General features: G+C 46.5%; 1 protein-coding gene across 18 annotated transcripts in view; it reads right to left on the bottom strand.

Annotated features, from left to right (window-relative positions):
• Positions 1–12,013, bottom strand: part of TMEM229B (transmembrane protein 229B) — a 50,884-nt gene that overhangs the window by 14,127 nt on the left and 24,744 nt on the right. For 10 of the 18 annotated variants that reach the window (XM_080596176.1, XM_080596174.1, XM_080596175.1 and 7 more), the window contains one exon: positions 9,804–9,979. The gene's annotated coding sequence lies outside the window, so the exon portion shown is untranslated. Of the gene's footprint in view, positions 1–2,386; positions 2,730–9,803; positions 9,980–10,127; positions 10,303–10,699; positions 10,908–11,551; positions 11,713–12,013 lie in introns of those variants that run through there. The other 8 variants (XM_080596185.1, XM_080596187.1, XM_080596171.1 and 5 more) reach the window with 4 other exon arrangements.

The following is a 12,013-nucleotide window of genomic DNA, read 5'->3' as shown; positions in this document are numbered from 1 at the left end:
GAACAGAAGATGGATCTAACGAAGTAGGGTGGAAAGACTCTGGAGTATTTGTAGAATAGAAGGAAACAAGGAAGAGTGCACATGTAGAAATAAAACTGTAAGTGTATTAGTAGCAGAATCCTTGTAGGAGACAGATGTTGGGCAAGTAAACTCATCGCTGTTTCGTAACCACTAACTTCACCTAAGAAAATAATAGTGAGGATCCATAGCTCTCTGCAGCTAGTACAGTGACAAGACAAAACCTGGATACATGTTCCATCCCACTTCTTTCTACCCACCCAAAGTTTACAGCCTCCAAACCAGCCTGCCTCAGAACCTTGATGGGACTAGAAAATGTATTGGAAGACAGGCTATTTTCCTCTCATTACTGACCTGCTGAGCAGTCACGGAGAAGAGGCAGCACTCAGAAGTGGACAAGACATCTAAACCAGAGGAGATGGGGAAGACATGTAAAGACCCTCTCTGTGGCCAACCAGGGCAACAGACAAAAGACCTGTGAGAGCTCCACTGGAGCCATTTAGCCACACTATCTTCCTGCACTAGCACACGTAGAAGCAACACAGCTGGAACAACAAAACGGTTTTGTTGAGTGGCAAAGTTAAGTCCAGGGATGTAATTATACTGCCAGGTTAGGAGAGATTTGCTCTTTGCAAGTCTTGCTTTGGAAGCTGAGCTGCCACAATACAGAAGAATGGGAAGAGGAAGAGGGAGACAGTGGAATATGGATCAAAAGATTGCTCTGGGATGAAAAATAACCTCGAGAGCACTGGGAGAAAAGTGAAAGATTGTTATCCTTGGCTGCATTTGCTGTCAGTGAGCTGACAAAACCCCCAAAATACAAGGTGCCAAGGTAAGTCAAAGAGTGCTTCTCTGCCAGTCTCTTGTCTCAGATGACTCTGCTCAGAAGACTACACTGGAAACGGCTTCCCTTGACATTAGACGCAATTTTAGTTTTATAAAAAGTAAATTCTACTCTGCTCTGCAGGCTGGAGTTCACTCTATGCTACTCTAGTTCAGCACTCCCTTCTGTCTGAAGAAGCTGCAGCATGCAGAGGAGAAAATGACTTAGCAGAGCCAGATATCTCCACTGGCCTCTTTTAGCCTGAGAAAAAAGGGAAGACAAGTATTTTAAAACCTATCTCCCCCAACCTGGCACTGCAGCAGGGCACGGCAATCAATTGACTAACACCCCAACGGAATGCTCAGCAGCAGCAGAAGGCTCTTGGGTATCAACTCCTGCAGCCTCAGCCCTGGGCTAGCAGCACACATCACTGGCTGAGAGCTCCAAATGCCGGATCCTGCCATTGCATCCATCTGTCCCAAATGCTAACGTTATGGGTGAAGTGGGAGACAGGAGGAAAAATACCACCTTTCTAAAGCAGAATTTTATTAAGACAGCCAAGTTCCTTGCATCTCCAGTTGTGTCAGAATACCTCACAGTTAAGACATTACCACCACAAGATGTAGCCAGGTATCAGAAAATGCAGGTACCAAGGGCCTGTACAAATGCACACGGAATGACAGCCAGTGCCTCAAAGGCCACATCATACCATGTCATCTTTCTTAATTCACTACTACTGCAGAAGCAGCAAAATTTAAAAAATTCTGGTTCTGTTACCTGGGATTTAAAATAAAATGTTCTAAGACATAAAGCTCTTCTCTTTTCTCATATATATTTAATTTGCAATGATTCACAAAACATACCCTCATAATCCAACCACAGGCATTAATTAGTCCAGATCCTTGGCCATCTCAGAAAAGAAGCCAGACACCAGTTGACTCTTTTTTTTAAAAAAACAACAACAAAACTTGCCTCTGGAAGCTGCTCTTCCCAAAACAGATGACTCATAACAATACCACACAGAAAGCTCATGTTCTCAGTCTCATCATTTCTCTTTTCCTTTACAGGAGCACAGATGTAGCTTTGGACAGCCCAGACAGTACCTTTCACCAGCCCTGAATTCCCCTCACAAAAATACTTCGGTGGTCATACAGGGGCTTCAGGAACACGTGGGGACACAAGTGCAGAGAAGGCGCAGTTGGTAGCCCAGTGTCTCTGTCCGGTAGCTGGCGTTGCGATGTGCAGTGTCTCCACTGCTGGGCTCCACGGGCAAAATGCTTGTGCCGAGGACAATCGGACCCACTGCAGACCCAGACCATGTTCTCAGTAGCCTCGGTCTTACTACCCTGGCCAGATCAGGGACAGAAACCTGACACAACTTCAAAAAGCTTCAAGCCCAAAGGCAGCCTTAGTATCTGAAACTTACTGTTCCCCACCACCACCACCCCGTCATCATCAGTTGACCCAACCAAACACGCTACCACACTTTAGAAAACCATGCTGTGCTTGATCTTTGAAGAGAAAGGAATACTGAACCAAACGTACCTCAGCTGGTTCCCAGGAGAAGTTATTCTTGAAGTTTCACGGCAGCCTACTGGCAAATCCTACGATATCCAGGACACCCTCAGCTGTAAGAGATATTACCTACCAGCCTGCGCTCTACAGAGTCATTTACATCAGACAGGAATGCATAAGAGGAAGTGGTCAGATAACTACTTCCCATCCACCAAGTTCAGTTCTTTCTTAACACCTCCTGTAATTAGTTTCTCTCATTTACCAAGCACTCCAGTAATTTCTCTGAACTTGCCGGAGGAAGCTTACTGTGCTCCACACCTGGTAGGAAGGACTTAGCTTCCCCGTGGAGCCTGGGGAGCACAACCAGAAAAGAAAAAAACACGGCCCTGCCACTCTTTATAGCAGGAGGACAGAATGGAGGCAAACCCTGTGATGTTCTGGAGGCTCACGCAGCTGCAGAGGCCTTTTCACTGCAGGGCAATTCACCTGACTTCATTCTGTCCAACTGTAATCTAACGCTTTATCCAGTTACTGTGTAATTGTCCTTTTGTGTTTACAGAGAATGGCCTTAGCCAGGGGTGACAGAAGCGTCCTGCCCAGCTAGTGACCTGTCACACAGCTCCAGGACAGCACAGGGTTTTTCCAGAGTCACACTATCTCCTATCTGGGTCTTTCTGCCCAGCTGTTCATTTCAGGTGCCCTTAACTCCTGACTCATGTTTTCAGTTTATTCTACAGTTTCCTGAAGATAAAAGATATACTCTAAAATACTGCTTGTTATTTTAGGAGACAGTTGTTAGTTAAGCAGTGAGGAGCTCTGTGCAGGCACAGAGCTCTCACTAATATTGACTGAAACGTGCCTTTACTGGGGCACGCTTGTTCTTTGAGATGCAGCCTCCAGTAATCTGCCTCACACTGTTACTGCAGCACGATGGCGTTCTAACAAGTGGATTATTTGCATGGCACAGTTTTAGCAGCTTTTGAATTTCATATAAACTTTCCCTCTCACCATGTACATATATCCAAATTCATTCACAGACTTCAGGCACATAACGACACCTTAGATACAAGCTTTGTCTCTGCAGCCTCTCATTGGTAGTTAAGTAGAGCCTGGGATGACAGCTAGAGATGGATATCCTGGAGACAAGAGCAGAGCCCACACATTCCTGACGGTACCATTGCTGCACCTTTCCCATACCTCCTTAGAGGTGTTTAAAGCATGTAGAACCCTGATTTATCCACCTCAGTTAAACACCAGAGGTTACATAGGATAATTCCAGGTCTTACAAGTTTTTTTAGTTTATCTTATTTTCTTTCTGGGCAACAATAGGTACCTCATGCTTCTGGGCAAAGTGCCCACTGAACAAACACGTCAGTTTTCTTGTGTGTGTTGGGAATTATCTTGTGACAAGACAAAGATGGAATTCCTCAGTTTCAGATTTGAGCAGTTTGATCCTGCTCACATTGGCTAATAGGGAAAATAATTAAAAAAAAAAAGAAAAAAAGAAAAAAATACTCTCCAAAAAACCCAAACCCTAAATTCTTTTTAAATCATCTTTAAAATCTGTTCAACAAATACAGCATCAGGTGGCCCACAGCAAATGGAACCAGAGCAGCAGCATATGTTGTCCCTGCTTATGTAAAATGCTTACGAGCTGTCATTTCGGTGCCTGAATCATGCATCTGCTATTGACAGTCCTGGAGGCATACCTTCTGGTCACCTTGTCCGTTCCTTTCTGGAGGTACGCGTACCTGCAGCACGTAAGGACTTTTATGACAGTCAGTGGGTATCTAAGCAATACACTGTCAGTAGGATGAGTAAGAATATAAGTTCTTATCAGCCACCATGACTAAACCAACCTGAATATGCTTCCATTATATAACTAATCTTTATACACACAACAGTAAGCCTGCCACATCACACACATGCCAAACAGCAAGAATTCCACTAATTTGCACAACAGTTTATAGCAATGCCAAGGTGCTCAAAACAGCTACCCAGACATTTCCCAAGCACGCTCTTTGTGCTTAATACTAACTTAGAACCTACATCACACCTACGCTGTAGCTAACCAGCTTGCTTCGCTGTATCTTCCTTGTCTCTCAGGGTTCTCACAACTGCAATGACACACAGAGTTAACCGAAATGCTGCATATGCAGAGGTAACTTTTAAACACAGGTGCCCAGCCAAGGCAGTAGTTATGTGTGGACAACAGACACAAGTTGTTCTAGCAGCATGCATCCGCTCCTGAAAACACACAAGAATTGGAGGGTGACTTTTGATACCCCATGCTGATAACAGTTTTCTAGGGTATTTCTCACTTTAAGCCTTAAGTCACTCTCAGTCACGTGAATGTAGACACTCTGACAGCATATTACAAGGTATGAAGTTTTGCACTGTAGCTGTAGCACTGCCAGATCCTCCTTCCTTCTCTGACTGGGTCTATGATGATCAGCATACAAACACAGGGAGCTCCTTCTGCTGCCTGGAAGCAGCTCCTTTTCAGCAGCCCTCCCCCATCATCCTCTCTGGTGGAGCCACAGAGTGTGAAAAATTCCACGAGTCTGATTAAGAGCATAGGAGTTATCAAGTAGCAGAGGCTTTAGAAGACTGGGATGAAGTCTTGGAGATTGGACCACACATCAGAGGATACTGCAAGGAGGTGAAGCTCTTTTGCAGAGCTGCAGAAAGGCTCAGCACTTAAGAAGTATGGGATGCTGGAGATCCAACTCAATACTTCTCATTCTGGGAGTACAACTAAAGCGCCACGTACAATATTGTAGCTCTCCCAGAGCAATTCTAAAAGATGTTGAGACCTCTACAATGAAGGGTGAGAAAAAAAGGAGAGAAGCAAGAAGCATCCAGGACTCAGATGGAGAAGCAAAAGGACATTCCTAAGTCAATGCCAAGGTGGACACGCGGATTGGGTTGTCACGAGACTGTGCTATCTCATGAAGCAATATGCAAACTGATGCAAGTCATGCAGTGATCCCAAGGGAGACACAAAAGGCTAAATAGTACTGTGTAGCAACACAGGCCTCGTGAAACCTCAGTTTTATTACTAGGTTTGCTCGGATCTGAGGCATGACCTTGGATGAGTCACCCCATCTTCCTGTGCCTCTGGCTGCCACCTGGCTAATTAGACCAAACTATTTGGTGCAAGAGCTGCATCTAGCTACGGATTAGTGTGGCAGGTAGCACGAGTGGTCACTGACACGGCCAAAAGCCATGCAGCACTACTGGAATACGGAGAGCACCTGCAGCCAGCCGCCTGCAGAAGCACTGAATTCACACCGAGTTAAAAAGGCTGCATGACTAGGCGGCTCTCAGCACCAGCCTCGTTTGCTCAATCATCTGTGTCACGTGGATTCCTCAATTTACCAGAGATTTTTTTTCCAGGGAGCCTGAAGGTGCATCTCTGAGCCAGATACACGCATTTGTACTTAACAGCATCCTCAATAAGCTGCTCCGTACAGCAGTTGAGTGAGTAATTAAAGGAAATGTTGCTGCAGTAAAGCTCCTCATCAGCAACCTAATTAGCATTCTGAAAATAATTAACATTCCTTTCTATAAAGGGAACAGATGACCCATTACATCCATCCGACAAGGAAAACAAATGCTCAAGGTAAGGGAGCTCTGTTCAGGGGGTGAGCACGAGAAACATCCAGTAGCAGAGGAAGCACTAATGCCAGTGACTCATGAGGAATGGCCGGTGCAGGTGGGCAGGCAGGACTGGGATGTGCCTGATGTGTACATCCTCGCTAAGGTGCTCTTTCCTCTTCCTCTGTGACCTGCTGATCATACTGAAAAATTCTGCACTCCGACATCTCTTGAAAGCCAGATTTAAATGCTCTCAAATTCAACCACTTAATCGCATACATCACTCTCCATACGCAAGAATTCCCCAAAAGGTCATACATTTGACTATGAAAACACTCCCAAAATTCTTATTAAAATAAATGATGACTTTATGTCACATGCAGCTGATTTCTGTTTTCTGCAGGAACAGCTGAGGTTACACGAAGTATGAAATACACGTGCCCAAGTTTCACAGGGTGGTACTGAGATCAGTTAGCATGCTGAAAGAGTTAGGTATATGTTTCTTGATCAGAGATCAGTGTAGATGAGCAGAGAGTCACAGATGCATGTACACATGAGAAGAAAGCAAAGGACAGAGGTCAGCATATCACTGACTGGTACAACAAGAACTGTGGTACAGTCACAGTATTATCACACGTATTGTTACGGCACAGGACAACAGAAAGGAGAAATAAGCCATGACAGAGCCAAGCTTCCTGACATCCACGTGTTCAGGTAACGTGACGAACATAATAAATAACAGACCAGCAGTTGCATTTTTCAGCCGATTCTATGTTTGATGTACATCTACACTTCCCTGGCAGAAGAGTTGAATACTCATAGCCTTCAACTGTGATTGCAGTGAGGCAAAGCTCAGCCGTACAAAAGCTTCCACAGTTACATCACTATGGAAACCACAAATCCACCGCCTGCTCTGTTTGTCTACTTCTTTCTCCAATTTAAAAAAAAAAAAAAAAAGTATTTTTCCAGTCTATCCTCTTCTCACTGCTGCCCAGACCACAGGAGGACAAATGCTTTTTACCTGCTTCAGGAGCAGCCCTTTCTTCCTCCAGAGACCCCTTTGGGGAGGGGCCCCACATCTCTCAACCCAGCTGGGCAGACTTCCCCCAGGATGCTTCCACCACTTCTTTCAAAGCGGGCTCTTCGAACTCAGCCTGGGATTTCATCTTTGTTTCCCATCCATGACTTCCCTCAGCTTCTGGACTAGGACAACTCCAAAGGTGGGTCACTCTTGGGGCAAATTAAGGCAACTTGCTGAAATCAGAAGCTGAAAACTGTTCTGGATGCGACTTATAGTGTCTTGATTGAAATGCCTTTAAGTTTCCTTCCTCAGAGCTTATATTTGTGGAAGAGCATTTTAACTGCTCTCAAAATGAAGTAGGGGACATTACAAGTCAGCTCGAAGTCCAAGGGTTGAACTTTTCCTTTAAGAAGCCCATCATTTCTGTAGAAGCTGCTAGTTACAGGTACCTCTACCCACACTAAAACTGTAAATACCTCTCAGCAAAAGCCTAATAGCCAAGAGCAAATCTGGAAGATGCAGAAGGAAAATGGGGAAAAATATTCAAAACTCTGCGGTATGGTATACATGTTGCAGCCTAGGTATGTGACATGGCTGAAGGAATCTTCATACCAACAAGCCAGAAGGAGAAAGCAAAAGAGAGTAGGAACCCCTCCACATCTGTGTATTTTGCACTTAAGAACAACCTCTGAATGAACCTTCAGCAAAGCTTTCTCTCACCCTGAGCTCCCAATGCACCTCTTACCTGAGCTCAGGGCAGTCCATGCTATGAGAAGAGAATTTAGCCTCTGCAGTTTCATAAGTTCTTGGCACCTCTCAGCTTCAGCTGCCAACAAGGTTTCTAACTACTATGTAGACAAATGACCACTAGTAAATGAGTTGAGAAAAAAAACCACATATTTTACAGAAGTTCCCAAACAGCCATTTAAACATTATCTTCTTCACTAAGGTGCTCCACGTGGAAAGAAAAATCCTAGCTGTGCTCTGAAGACTTAGAGCAGATGACCCCCTTACCACCTTTCGCAAAACAGGCCAGAGCAGTCAGTGCTTCCACCTTGGTTCTGACTCATTTCCCCCACCTCACAGACAATTCCAGGCTGCTATTAGTGGACACATCCCAGTTTTGTCGGTGCTACTTGAGTTCCTACCAACAGCCCACAGGATGATCAAAGGTTACTTCTGTGTCCTCAAGGATGTCACAACAACAGTGCACAAGCCAGTTTTGTGGAGGGCAAGGCGAGCAGAGTGCTGATCACAGCCTGCAGGGTCATGTCCCCGTGGCTGTGGAAGCAGATCTGTCTCCATCCCCGGCAGACAGCATCCTGAACAGCCTGAGTGGATGGAACATACAGGAGGCACTGGAGGAATGAATTATGCATAGTCTTGTTCTGCTGCCAATGGATCTATGTTTTCTTGTGCCCATGCGGCACTCAGTTTTTGTTTTAACAGTAATAGGAGACGTCTGCGCTTCCTTTGATGGCTCTTGAGGGCATGCGATAAGCAGCATTTGCTCCACTCACAGCAATAGTACCATACACCACAGTGCTTGCCAGACACAGCTTTCTTCAGAAGTACTCAGAGCTGCATCGTTGACAAAACGGGCTGGATTTGTTCCAGGGCTGAGTCCAGCAGCAGCAACCTTCCCGGGAAGCTGCTGACACTTGCTTTGTCATAACCTTGCAACACTGGCTGGAGCCTCACCGCTCAGTAGATGACGTGTTTTGACCAACCGAAGCCCCGTGTTCAGCTGCACAACCAGCAGCACGAACACACCCAGAGCCCGAGGCAGCAGCTGACCCCTCACCGTGAGCGTTGCCACAGTTCAGCCTGCTGCTTTCCTTCAGCAGCTGACTTGGTCAGCTCCCCAGCTGAGAGATGGCGATGAGACCCCTGAGGCAGAGGGCAGGCTGAAGGAGGCAGGTGCTACGCAAGTCTGCACGTGTAGGTGGTACATACGGAGAATTCAAAGCGAGCTCCCAGTCAGAGTTAGAGCACTGTGCACAACCTACCACGAAGCCTCATCCACAATGCAGACTGTAGCTTGAACTGCTGCAAGCCGTTATCAGAGCACCAGCGCTTAGCCCCCTGTTAGGGCACCACACCACGTACCGCAGACTCGCAGAGCACTCTGAAAAGGCTGCAGGGTCTGCAGACTGTCATCATAGTCCCGCAGTGTCTAGCCCATCTGCCAGGATCAATGTAAAGCTTTGCTCCAGGTTTTAAATCACCCTTCCGATTTGATACATTTTACATCCACTCTACGCAAGCGTAGCAGGCTGCAACAGATAGAGGCAAGCTGAGCCTGAGAAGATAGCAGAGTAGCACATTGGTGAATCAGGTGCAGAGACCGCACTGCTTGTTAGGGCCAGGAATAGACTGCACATCATCTGACTCCCACCTGTGCTTCTACCAGCAGAGAGATCAACCCTCCGCTCTTTACCTACTGCTCTCCTTTAGTTCAGAGACGCTGTTCCACTGTCCTGATTGTTTTAACTGCCTGAGGCAGTGCGTGTGTGAGGTTTTAAAGAGACAATAACACTGGAATAAGTTTGGCAATACAAATTACGAGCGATCAGAACAACATGACACAAATCAGAATGAAATCAAGGGCAATGTGTGCAAACAGCGACCTTATTTACAGCTCTGGGAAGCAACTCAGAGATTGAACCGGTGGAAATAACTTCACCTCTTGACCATCACTCATCCACTCTACACATTTGAATTTCAAAGGTCACATTTACAACCCATTCACCTCTGTGCTCGGAGAACTGCTCTGATTTTCTGCTCTAGAGCCCACTCCCGACGCTTTCAGTCCCGAGCTCTTACCTCTTCTGGGGAGGAATCCTGGAGCTCTCCCGCTTCTGGGTCCCGCTTTGCTCCGGGCTCACAGCATCCGCAGAGCAGCCGGGTTGTCTCCAGCAGGTCCAGGCCGCTTCAGACGCCTGCCGCTTCCGAGCCCGCTGCGTGTGACCAACAGCTAATACGCCGACCAGACAGCCTTCCTAGAGCAAAGCAGTACAGTTTTATTTTAACGGGGCGCAGTCTAAGAGGCTTTAGGCACTGAAAGAGCTAGGTGTGTGAAGAGCTTAGCTCCAGTACACGGGGTGCAGGAGGCCTGACCCCTGCAGAGCCCCAGGTGGGTGCCTGTACCTGCCCCTCGCCCGGGCTGGCTCCTGGCAGCTGCCTCTCCTCTGCCTGGGCTGGGTCCTTCCGCTCTTCACTGTCCTTCTGGATCCCAGCCACAGCAAACACCGGGGCAACTTCACTGGAGCCAGTGACCAAAGGTTCCTCACTGCTACCATCTCAGCCAAGGTCTCGGTTAACCCTTCAAGGGTTACCAGAAAACGTTCTCTATATATTTTTTTCTTCAACAATCAACCAATTTTTTTTTTAAAGTAAGCTGCTGACTCCTTTTCATCCCAATCCTCCTTCTCCTAACATTGCCTCCCCATCTCCCCCACCTCCTCACTTCTCCCAGCATCTCTTATTTCTTCTTCTCTCCCCCCCACTCCATGCCTTCACGTAGGCAGGTCCCTACCACTGCCCCCCACCCCAGCCGTTTTGGGGGACACGTGCGCTGCTGCTTCTCCCCTGCTCTGGCGAGGAGACCGCCTTTCGCCTCTGCATCAGGCTCAGGCAGCGAGCAGAGCCTGCGAGCGTCTCCATCTCTTCAAGCACTGACATTTAGGATGCCACGCTCCTGGTTTTCACATAAGTCACACCTTGAGGTGCCAATTCCAACACAAAAATATCCAGCATCGTACTAGCTTCAGCCTCACAGATCTTACACTCAGAGAGCTTGTCTATACATAGGCGTTTTCTGGATTAATTGCATGTGAAGACGTTACAGAGCAGGAACATTTACGTGCCAGACCGTGTAACAAATGGGATCGTCACATTATCCTGATGAATCTCAGAGTGTTTGAGCACCTAAATCCAACAGCAATTCAAGAAAAACAAAACATTTTCTCTTAACAAAAAAAAAAAAAGTTTTTATTTAGATAACACTGAACTACAAAAACATTCCAATTAAAAACGCAGATTGAATAACTAATCCTCCCCCAACAAAACCTTCCCACCAAGATTAACGGAGTGATGAATAGCATAAAACCACTAATTAAATCAATGTAACATGGGTATTATAGAGACACATTTAGTGCTTTCTGCATACACACTGATTCTTGCATCTACGTTGGAGCCTCTCTTACCATGAGCAATAGTTGCTATTTTAACAGCCAGGTATTCGTACATCAAATTGGAAAAGAACTTTGTTGTTAACCAGCTCTGGTTTAAATTGCTCTCAACTAAATGTTCCCATAAATGATTTGCACGTATGCTACTTTCATTGTATGCGTTTTGTCACAGTTGGGTACAGGTTTCTGCTGAACTATTCATCAGACACATGTAAACAACATTTCAAGGAGTATTTCCAAGAAACGCTTTTTATAGAATACTGGGAGCTCTTTTTACATAGTCAGATCTATTTGTCTGCAAATTGATTTTAAAAGAGTGAAGAACAACACGCTACCAGACAAATGACCACACCGCACTCCCGACTCCTTCAATGCACACACCTGAACATCAGAAAGCGCGCTATTGCATCTAACCCACGGGCTGTGCCTCGGGGTCACCTGGTTTGCTTCTTTGTTCAGATAAGAAACAGATCCCATCTCCTGTCGCAGATGATAAACTGTCACGAATACACACCACTGCCTGGCACAAGGCTGAACACACTCTCGAAAAAGCAAAAGCAACATTTTCAAGGGGGTATATTTATTGCCAGCTGAGCTCAAGGTATCACAGTTCGAGGGCTCCCTCCTGTCTCAAAGGCTTGGCGTGGAAGAAGAGGGACAGAGCGGGGCCGAGCAGGCCCTCTTGCAGGAGGACAATGCGGATGCCACACCAGAACCCACCTACATAACGCTGCTGTTCCCCAGAGGCTTCAACCAACCTAACCTTGGGATAACGCCGTCCTGCTCTGCACCTTGCTGCACAATTCAGCCCCTTCCCTGGCACCCACGGGGTGCCACAGTGAC

This window comes from Anser brachyrhynchus, assembly GCF_964034855.1.
Source record: "Anser brachyrhynchus genome assembly, chromosome: 5".
NCBI classification, from domain to species: domain Eukaryota; kingdom Metazoa; phylum Chordata; class Aves; order Anseriformes; family Anatidae; genus Anser; species Anser brachyrhynchus.
Note: the sequence above shows the minus strand (reverse complement) of the source record. Positions and strands in the feature narration are given on the sequence as shown.